The sequence below is a fragment of the Coturnix japonica genome, chromosome 4, assembly GCF_001577835.2.
Source record: "Coturnix japonica isolate 7356 chromosome 4, Coturnix japonica 2.1, whole genome shotgun sequence".
NCBI classification, from domain to species: domain Eukaryota; kingdom Metazoa; phylum Chordata; class Aves; order Galliformes; family Phasianidae; genus Coturnix; species Coturnix japonica.
This window is the reverse complement of record NC_029519.1, coordinates 29,871,888-29,882,906: the sequence shown is the minus strand read 5'-3', so window position 1 is coordinate 29,882,906 and position 11,019 is coordinate 29,871,888. Positions and strand designations below refer to the sequence as shown.

At 49.0% G+C, this 11,019-nt stretch overlaps 1 protein-coding gene across 2 annotated transcripts in view; it reads left to right on the top strand.

Moving 5' to 3' along the window:
• The first annotated feature begins 2,286 nt into the window (after nt 1-2,286).
• FBXW7 (F-box and WD repeat domain containing 7) overlaps nt 2,287-11,019 on the top strand; it is a 151,538-nt gene continuing 142,805 nt past the window's right edge. The window contains exon 1 of one of the 2 annotated variants that reach the window (XM_015861319.1): nt 2,287-2,387. The gene's annotated coding sequence lies outside the window, so the exon portion shown is untranslated. Of the gene's footprint in view, nt 2,392-11,019 lie in introns of both variants that reach the window. The other variant, XM_015861322.2, reaches the window with a different exon arrangement.

Below are 11,019 nucleotides of genomic sequence, written 5' to 3'. Positions count from 1 at the left end.
TGTAATTCACTATTGGTTTCCCAGATGCAGTTAATTCTAGGCATAAACTTATTATTTGAAGGGCAGAGGGAGAACACTGCAACAAAGACAAGAGAACAAGTGAGGCTTTGTGACAAAGAGGTAAGAATAATAGAACCGTGAGGGCTGGAAAAGAGCTCTAAGTTCACCTAGGCCAAATATCAGCCCACCACCAAAGTACCCACTGACCAGCTCCCTCAGTGCCTCATCCACATGGTTCCTGTATGCCTCCAGGGACAGTGACTCCACCAGCTCCTGGACAGCCTGTTCCAGTGCCTCACCACTCTTTCAGAGAATAAATTTTTCTTAATATCAAGCTCGAACCTCCCCTGGTGCAGCTTAAGGCTGTTCTCTCTCACCCTATCACTGTTACCCTGGAGAAGAGGCTGAACCCCACCTCAGCACAACCTCCTTTCAGGTAGTGACAGAGAGTGATGAGGTCTCCCTTGAGTTTCCTCTTCTTCAAACCTAACAGTTCCAGTTCCTTCAGCCGCTCCTCATAAGACTTGTGCTCCAGACCCCTCACAGGTTTGTTGCCCTTCTCTGGACAAGCTCCAAGACCTTGAGGGGCCCAAAAGGCAGCAGCCATTCCTGGCGCTGGCAGCAGCTCCTGCCTTTGCTGCTCCCAAAGTGCTGCGTCCCTCTTGATCTGCTCTTGAGATGCCGTGGCTCTCAGCCCCCTGCTCTGCCCATTGAAATTCTGCCAGCATCCCATCCTTGGCACCGCTCCCAAAGTCAGCACTGAGAGCATCGCTAGCGTGACTGCTAACAGCTTTAACATGAGGAGGAAAGGAAAACGAGAGAGGAGTTTGGAGACTCGGATAAGCTCAGCCATCTGTTTGTGATACGCGGGAAGAGAAGAATCAGGTAAACAAGGGTATGGCAAGGGATAAAGAAACATCCAGCAAAAGATGACGGGGAGGCAGAAGCAGCTGCTGGAGCGGAGGAGCAGATGGGAAGAAGATAGCAGGCAATTGGAAGGCATTTAGCGTGGTGAGATGGCCTCTGGCCTGGCTGCCTTAAAGGGCAGAGCAGCGTCTGCCTGCACAGCCCTGGGGACAGGCTGACATGGCACACATCAGCACGCAGAGGGTGGGGAATGCCAGGGGTGAGTAGCACAGCCCATATGGAATTTGCTCTTCTGTGTTTTAGGATAACAACACGACCAAGTGCTTTTTTATTGTATTTTTTATTTTTCCCCATATGCTGTGAGACTTTCTGGCGCACGGCCACCTCACACGCTTAAGGAGCAGTTATTAAATCCTTTTATTTTTTGCTACCTTCCATAATGCAGACTAGGTGAACTCGTTAAGGTCCCATATAACGACCGCCCCGTCACAGACGGCAGACACTGCTGGAACTGCTATTGGGCTTGAGATGTAGGGACACGTGCAAGCATTGCTCTGATGACAACTCGCTGACACACGCTGCAGACCGTGGGTCGGTCTCCATAGCAGCGCCAACGCGCGGCCCTCCCGGCGGCGGGGCGGGGGCACGCGCACGTGCAGGCGTGCAAGGCCTTAGCACCTCCCCGCCCACCGCTCCGCGCTCTCTCTGTCTGTGGCTCCGCCCCTCGCGGCGGGAAGGAGGCGCGTCCATCCCGCGCGCAGCCGCCGTGCTCGCTCGGTGCCTCGCGGCGCCGCCTCCTTGTCCCGGGCTGAACCGTGCTGCCGCGGCGCTACCTGCAGGGCTCCACCTTGCCCTCCGAGCGCGTCATCGCCCCGCGCCGCCACGGGGAGAGAGCGGGCGGGGCGTGTTGCCGGGTTACGGCTGTCATCCGCGCGCGCCGCCGCGCTGCTCGCTCGTTCGCTCCCTCTCTCTCTCTCTCCCTCTCTCTCTCTCTCTGTGCTGCCCGCCCGCCCGCTCTCCCCGCCCCCTCTCGCCGCCGCCACCGCGAGCAGCGGACCCCGGGGCGCCCCCCGCGCCGCCCGCACATGCCGCAGAGCGCAGCGGCCGCGTTGCCGCTCCCCGCCGCCCGGCTGGGCCTCTAGCGGCCCCCCCGCCGCTGCAGCCGGGCCCGGAGTGCATGAGAGGGGGAGCGGGCCGGCGGCGGCCCCAGCCACTCGCCTCCCGGCCGGCCGCGGCGGCGGCGCAGCGCCCGGCCCGGGGGGCAGCGAGGGGCGGCGTCGGCCCCATGTGAGGAGGGGCGGCGCCGCTGCCGCCCAGCCAGCCCGGGGCCCGGCCCCGACAGCGCCCCGCCGCAGCGGGGCTGGACGCGGCCGCCCCCGAGAAGCCGCCCGGGGCCCCGCGGCGCCGGCAGCCCCGGGGCGGGGGGCGGCGGCCGGTCCCTTCCTTACCGCCGGGCGGGCGGGCGGGCGGGCGCGCACGGAGGCAGCCGAAGGACAACCCGCAGGAGCACGGCCCGACAAGTGAGTGAGTACCCGGGAGGGGGGGCACCTCTCCGCCGTTCTTTGTGTCCGGCGGCGCGGCGCGGGACGCCGAACAAAGAACGTGGCCGGCGGGAGCGGGGCCGGGCCCGCCTCGTGTGCTCGGGAGGGGGAACCTGCGGCACAACGTGCCCGGTCGCAACGAGCGGCCACCGAGTGCGGTGTGCGTGCCGCGTGCTCGTGCGCTTTTAAAGCCCGAAGTTGGCGCTTTGTGAAGAACTTCTCTACAAGTGATCTGCCCGTGAGGCTGGGGAGCCGCTTCTGGGGCCATCCCGGTCTATGGGGATGGGTTTTGTGGGTTTCTCCTTTTTCCCTTATTTTTTTGCATTTTTGCAGACTATGATTTTCCTCTGAGCGGAAACAACAAGAACCCCCAAAACAAACAAACATAAAACCACCCCAAATCAATAAAAAAGGAAACAAAACCAGAATTGCTGTAGTGGACTGCCTTGTGCTTAACCGGAGAAGATAACATGTAGTTATTCAGTGCAGAAAGCAAGCTCTGTCCATCCCTTCTGAGTTTTGTTCCTCCTGAGTTTACTCTCACACACCGCTGTCTCACCTGGGAGAGCAGCTCAGGTGCTGTTTGTTTGCAGTGTTCAGACACAGGTGCAGGAGCCAGTTCTGCCCAAACTGCTCGTTGTGTGTTTGCCATTGGCCCTGGTTCCTGTCTCCAGCCTGGGAAGCAGAAGGGAATGCAGAGGTAGGCAGTGCCCCACACGTGTGTCGGCTTCTCTTTGAGATGTAACTTTCTGGCAGATGGGAAGAGTCTATTTTAGGCCAAGATATCTCCCTGTCTTAAGCTCCTTGTTGTCATTGCAGTCTTAAAAAGGTGTGTGCCTGTGTGTGGGGGGAAATGAAGTCTCCGTTTAGATGAAGTTTTGCTTTTCTTGCCCCAGGAGCCAGAGGTTGGGAAAGGAGTTTTCCTTCAGGTCACGGTGCTGAAGGGATGGTTGGTGCTTTTGTCCACTGCCTGTAGGAGTCAAAAGACACCGCATCTCCCCCTGCTCTGCTGTGGAGATTACATTTGCTTTTATGTCACTTCCTGGTTTCAAACTTAAATTTGCCCTTTGCTGTTCCGCTGTCCTGTTTCTAATAACATCCCCATGCTGCCTGTTGGCAGCCCCAGAGCGTTCCTGTGGGGGTTCCAGGCACACACATATCTCAAGAGAATATATGGCATCATGCTATTAAAATGTTTTTTTGGGGGGTTTAGGTAACTTTTCCTATTCTAGCTCATATCTAATCAGAGCAATTCTACTAGCATCTGTTGCACTAGCATCTGTTTGGTAGCAGAGATATTCCTTTTCAGAAGGTGCATGAGTTCGGTCTGTATCAGCTTTTTAGAGGGGCTTTAGAAAAAGATGTCATTTATATCTTCAGACTGACTCTCAGATCAAGTTCTTTCTTCCCCCTGCGTATGCATGCTTTACTTTGAAGAAGAACTTCAGTAGGATTTCTTCTCTGAGCTCTCAGGATTGGAACGTGTGTGGTGGTTTAGGCCCGCTGATGTCATTGAACCAAGTTCTGTCTCTTTAAGGAAACCAAGCATCTTTTAGTCAGCGTTAGTCATGTAGTCTGTGTGAAGTTCAGGCTGCTCTTAGCAAATGTGTTTAATCTTTTCACTGTTCCTCTTAAGAACACAGTCACACTGAGTTTACGTGCATCACATTTGAAATGAAAGTGCTGTTAAGCTGAAAAAGCTGAAGTATCTTCAGCTTTCTTTGATGCAAGTTGTGTGTATCAGGTAATTCCTGGAAGAGATGACATGAAATGCTTGTAGTCACTCCTGCCAATACTCTTCTGTGTTAAAAGGACTGTAGCTATTTGCAGAAACTGGGGGGTGAGTCTGCACTAACACATCTCTCATAGTTGCTCGATAGACTGAGGATGCTTACGAGGATTCTACAGACCTGTGTCAGCAGAGATGCGAGATGTTTGTTTGATGAGGGCTTGTACACATGCAAGTTTAGAAATCAGCTGATTGTTAACAAAATTCTTGGTCTTGCGGTTTGGTGGCACAGCCGCTGGTGCTGCTGGAAGCTGTGCTGGCTTAAACCAAAGGCTGGCTGGGCCCGCTGCCCTGCGGTCACCCCTGTGTGAGCAGCAGCGTGCGCTGCTGGCTGCTTTCCTCACGGCACCCTGCCCATGCCTGTCCCCTTGTGGCTTTGGCTGCTTCGTTCTGGGCATCCAGCCTCGTGGTGGCTTGTTCTCATGTGAATGGGGCTTGGAGGGAAGAGGAGATATGGTTTATGTAAGTAAGCGCTTCCACTTGTCAGCCCATATCTCTGAAGTTTATGCTTAAAAAATCCCCCGCGCCCTTCTCTTTGAAATAGTGGTTATCTTATGAGAGTTCTACCGAAATTATTCATGATGTCATGTCTTAAGGTATGAGCAGGTATCTTACTCTGTTACTAACTCAACATGTTACCATCAGCTAGAGAGCCTGGTGCTACAGCTTGGCTAGTAAGAGGAGATGTGAAATACTTCTTGTTCAAAACAAATATGTTTAGCTCAGATCATTTTTGCATTGTGAGCTGAGGTGGTTGGCTTCTCACTGAAGGATGAGGAGTCTGCATATATGCTTTTTCACTGGCAGAATACCGATGTGATTTCAGCAGTAAATGTTCAGGTGCAGGTTACCTATGGGAACAAGTTTTGTACTCAGACAGCTGTTCTGCTCCCTTCTGGGTCCCTCCAAGATGGTCAGTGGTGGTCACTGCTGACCAAGCCAGCAAAATTTGTTGAGTTATCTTGATCAACTGTAAATAGGGTTCTGGAATGGAGAGGTGTGGGATGTTCTGTCTGTATGCACTATTGCCAGTTTTGCCTCTAACTTTGGAGTTGTACCAGTATGGTGCATTTTGCAATGCAGTTCACTCACCCTCAGCTTTTGTAATTTTCTTTGAAAAAGAAGAACACAAAAGGCAATTTCTACTTCTTCCTTTAAAAGTGCTTGCCAGATTTAAAACCCCAAATATATTGTTATGATGATGTAAAAAAAGGAGTGTCTTTAGTTCTTTCAGAAATGGTTTGATCTGTTTCTGATTGGTCTCAGGAGGCAGCTTTGTAGCCTCTGATATGAGTCAAGCCTCGTTACCTGTGATAGTCATAGGTGGGGGGTGAATTTAGTTTGTTATTGGCTTGAAATTGGGTACCTGTTTACAGCAAAGGGACAGCTCCAAGGCAGCTGATGTTGAGTAAAGCCTGCTGTTTGGAGATTGGGCAGCTGAAAATGGTCCGAACATGAATGTTTCCAAGTGCTTTCTTTCTTGGAAACATTTCAGTAGTATGGATTAGAACTATGGGTGTTTGAGCAAGTATTGTTTGGAGACGCAGTTCTTTCTTCTCCCCCTCTCATTCTCTGAGGGCAGGGCCTGCTGCTGAAGCAAGTCGCTTCATACAACACCCATCCCCTCACCAGGGTGTGAAAGCTGCCCAGGGGTGGAGCTGAGAGCTCTGGGGACCTGGAAGAGCACCCTGAAGAGGAGAGAGTTGGAGCTGTGGGATGAGGAATTAGGATTGTGTCCTTTTAACTCCTTGTCAGCCTTTGACAATGAATCTTGGGTGCGTATGTGGCCAAGGCCACTGCAGTATCCCAGGTTGCTGATTGAGTCTTGGTTCCTGTTTTTGTGTGTGGGTCTTCCTTGAAAATTAGAAATCTGCACTCATTCTAGGGTTATTAAGCTCATTCCTACATTCTGGTTTCCTGGCTTGTTGGTCCAGTGTTAATGCCTCTCTCTGAAGGAAGTGCTGAGGGGGGAAGTGTTGCTCTGGGTCGCTGGAAATGGGAGATCTTGCAGACATACAAGTTACTGAGGACTTATCTGGTGTGTTCCTCTTAGTGGGATTTGCTGAGATTTGAAAGAGATGGTGGGGATCGAACTGCACAAGGAGTACTGAGAGTCCATTTTAAAGGGTATGGAATATCCTCAAACTCATTAATGCAGCTAAGGTTAGTCAGCTTAGTTTTGTGTTGTTGTAGTTTGAGGCTATTACTTAGAACTTCAGAAGGTCAGGAACTGCAAAGCCAAGGTGTGTGTTGTTGACAGTAACTACTTAACTCTGCCCTCTTTAACTGGAAGAACATCCTTAATGCACGCCTTGGCTGTGGGTTCTTGTGGACACTGGTGAATTCTCTAGAAGCACACATTTTGCAGAATAAATTTTCATAATGTTTTCTTTAGGGTGAAACGTGACGTTTAGATCTGCCATAGCATACAGGATCTGCTTATGCTCATTCAGGATTCTGCCTCATTCCAAACAGCGTGTGAAAGGATGTTCTTTTCTATGTAAAATGAAAAGCTTTGTAAGATAGAATGCATATCCTTATATATCTGCAGGAGTGAAAGCAGTCGCAGTGCTTTCAGAAGTGAACAGGCTACTTCAGGACAAGCTGCTTGCCTTACTGAATGAATGATAAACCCAAAACACCACAAGCTGACGCCAATGAGGAAGAAAAGGTTTCGAGCTTTTTTCCAGCTTCCCTTTTTAGGAAAGTAAGCAGCTCAATGTGTTCCCTGGCGAGTGCAAGCCTTTCAGCATTGTGGTGCAGTTCATGCTTGAGAAGTCTCTCGCTAGTTATTCCAGCAACTGTAAAACCTAGCATTTCTATGGCTGCATGCTGTTGCTGAGTTTGTCACTTTATCATCGCTTAATAAAAGCTGCCTTTTGTTTTGTTTTTAAAGAATATTTTCTTCAGTGTTCAAGATCACAGCCTCTTAATTGTGATAACCAAACCTACACCTTTGGATTCCGGTCTGTCTGAAAATAATTTACTTATATTTTGTGGCAAGTGTGGTCCCGTGTAGCTTGGCACATTTTTCAGACTCTGTGGACAATTGGATGCCTACATCCTTGCCTTACCAAACGTGTACCTCCACAATGTGGTGTTACTTGTGGCCAGAGCTGGAGTCAGATGGTCAGTAAACGTGCAGTTTGCCAGGTGTGCCTACTTCACTTACTGTTTGCATTTTGTTATTTTAATTCATGCAGTGGTACTCAAAGCAAGAGATCTTTCAGGCTTCTACGCAGTGCAAGAGGGCTGCGAAACTGAGATCATCCAAGAGTTAACCTTGTGTAAGTAGCTTGGAACATAGTTTTGCCATGGCAATTTCTTCTGCTATTGCCAGGACTGATGAATATGTCTTGAGATCTGAGGTGTCCCTGTGGAGTGGGTGGATGACTGACATGACAGGGATCTTCTTTCTTTACTGCAGAGCGCAATTGTAACAGTTCTGATATATCATGAGGCCATCTTTTAGTCATCCTATGGAAAAGTCACTGTGTTTTTGATTTTGTTTTTCTTTTCTGCTTGTAAGTTTATGACACCAGCAGTGCCATTGCCCAGGTACGTAGATAGCAGGCCTTATTGGGTAGTCTAGCAAGATGGAATTTAAAGTAATCATTTTGGCTGGGGCACGCTGCTTGGAAATTGCTTTTCTCTTATCTCAGTATGCATTGCAGTCACCCCAGGGAAGGGAGACAGTGATTTAACCTGTGATGCTTTTCTTCACCCCCTGCCCGTTACTGGTGACCTGCTGTGTGTTTAAGCTATTCTGTGTACCCAGTAAGGGGACGGATACTTACCTGTGTGACAAGCCTTTGGTAGAAGGGTGCAGTTAGGTCTCTGCTGTCACAGCATGTTAGCTCTGCTGTCTGTGGTGGCAGCTTCTGACAGTGCCCTCTCAGGTCTGGTTAGGAGCTGCACCACAACTCTGTGCTCAGTTCCCAGATGGCAGGACTTCCACTGCCAGCTGTGCGGCAGACGGGGCTGCTGCTGCAGCTTGTTCACAAAGCATGGCAACAACACGCAGGCTTTGTAGCCACACAGCAGAAATTTGAACTGTGCTTTCACTTTGTGTCTGCAGGAAAATGAAGACGTTTGTGAAGTAGATTCTACAAAGACTGTCTTAGTTGGGCAGTGAGCTTACATGGGGCCTATAATAGGCAGGTGTCTGAACTTGGTGTTTTCTAACTTGGAATACAGAAATGTTTGCATTAACCACATCATTTACCTTCATAGTTGCAGCTTTTAGCCCATTTAGATGTTTAACTTAGTTTTACATACCTGAGACAGCACTAAGATTGGCGTGGTTCTTAGACAAGGCTGGCTGTAGCAAAACAACTCTGACATTCACAGTTCTTTGTTGTCAGGATGTTCTGTTTCTTTTCAGTTTTTGTGTTGAATTCCTAGCTTTATAGCTTATTACCATGGTAAGTCTTGTAAATTGTTTAGTTATTTGTACTTTGCGTGCTGTTATACCCGACTATTTTGGAACCGAGTAATTCCCGATATGCAGCAGAAAAGAAGTGGGCTGATCTTGAAATAACACGGAGGGTCAAACTTCAGCTCACGCACCGCTGACGTTGGGCTGTGCCTGGCAGGAGCACTGGGTAGCAGTTGTGTGACTCAGGAGCACAGGCAGGGGTTCATGCGTGAAGGGCGGGGGTGGCTGTGCGGCTGTAGGCTGGGGACTGCACGCTGCGGTTGTGAGCGGGTGATGTAGGAGGTAGGCACAGTCATCCAGCTCATCTGGCGTGTTGTTTACACCGGCTGTGGGAACCTTTCAGAAGGGTGCTGGGAATGACTGGAGAAACAAAGGCTTGCTTGGTGGCACAAAAGAAATGTTAAGGTTTGGATCCTTCTCGCTCCTGTTGTTTGTTTACACTGCAGTGTGGTGGGAACAAAATTAATTGCTGACATGAGGCACGACCTGGTGAAGTCTAAGACAGAAAAAAACTTACAATTGGAACCATTTCCTCTTCATAATATTTTTCCCAGCCATACAAAGGTTGAGCAGTCCTGAGGTGTTATGTTCATTTGTCCTGTCACGTCACACTGTATTTAACCTGGTTAGTTGCTGTTGGAAAGGATGGTCCCTAAAGGCTCTTCCTACTCACCATCCTCTCAGTCCTGGGTTTAATATGAACTTCTGGTGATTCAATTCAGGGAACTGAAATGGTAGAAAACTGGCAGTGAAAGATAAAATGAGAAAGGAGCTAAAGACTGATAGTGTGACGTGGGATGTGTGCTGGAGCTGGCATGGGGCGCAGTGAGAGTGTGCAGCTGGTGGGGAGCCCGCTGGGCACTGGCTCACTGCTGCATTCCCTGGGCTGTGCCCTGAAACCTCACATCTGTGGTTTGATCTGCTGAAGTGGGTGCGGAAGGTGTGCTGCAACCAGAAGGGCAGAGCTGGCTGCCCCCGCCCCTTGATGGCTTCTGTGGTTTGTGCTGTGCACTTCTCAAATCCAGCTGGTTGACAGCCAGCGTGAGTGCTACCGCTGCTGGACTTCTAGCCTTTGTGCAAGGGAAGAGTGGCATTGCCCCTTTTAGCAGAAAGGGAAATTAAAATAGTTAATAACGTTTATAAATCATGTAGTAATCTGGAGAAGCCTTGTCATGCACATACAGTATGAAACATACAACAAAAATAACACCTTCAGCTACTACTCCAACTCAACCTACAAAAGTAAGTATGCACACTTGATCTTCAAAGGTTTTTTTTTTTCCCTGCAGTTCTCTTCATATCATGATCACAGCTTTGCCAATCTGGACAAACTAATCCTTTTATTCAGTAGAGCGACACTTAACACAGTGATCAAAGCTGCAGTGTGCAGGAATATTAGTATTCAAATCTGTAAAACACAAGGGAAACAAATTGCTGAGCCGCAGAGCTATTAGAATCCAGTTTCCTATGGATTTGTATCCTCGGTTTGCTGTACTCCTCCCCTGCAATAACAGAGCTCTCGTTGCTGCTCTAATAGCTTCTGTGACCTTGCCCATCGCGGATCGTTCAGATCCTGCTGCCTTGGTGTTGCTGTACTCCCCGTATGACCTACGAGGCTTTTTGCAGCTTGCTAGCTGGGCTACAAGCTGCATGTGCTGTGACTAGAGCAGGGCTCTCCATATGTGTGCTGGCTGCTGCCAAAGAGAAAAATACCAGCTTTCAAGAATTCCACTGATGGTAGTATGGAGAGTTTAACTTCTGTGCCACTTTGTTAGCTGCCACTTGCAGAAGAGAATCAGGATTTCCTGATGGAATTCACCAAACTTTTGTCTTTCACTTCTTTTCAGAGTTGCTTTTTTTGGAATGGTGTTGGAGTGCCACCAAATAGTTTTCACATGTAAAACATGGATTAGCTCATTTTTCTTTAAGATTAGTCTTCAGGTTGTTAGGGCTTATTAGGCTATTTGGTAAAATATAACCCTTTAAAAAAGTCTCTTGTGATTTTAGTTTGACTCTTTGTTCGTTTGTTTTTTCCTTGAACCAAAATTTGGGGTTTAAACAGCTGTTTTAGGGAAGCATCTTATATTAGTCATGAATTTCATAGCAGTGTCTTAAGTTGCTTGTGAAATGTTAGGCCTGTAACTTAGCTGAATAAATTGTTTTTGTTACAAAACTGCAGTTGAAGTCCCACGTTGGTAGTTTTCCCCCTGTATTGTACTTCTTTGTTGCCTCTCTATTTTACGGTTAACGCACCTGTTCATTATGATGCTTTTTGGCTTTCCTCAACTTTCACATTTCTTTGAAACATTTTTTGTTTAATGAGCATTTTGAGCTGTTTTTCACACTGCATTATGTAACAAAGCTTCTACTTTGAATGCTGTTTT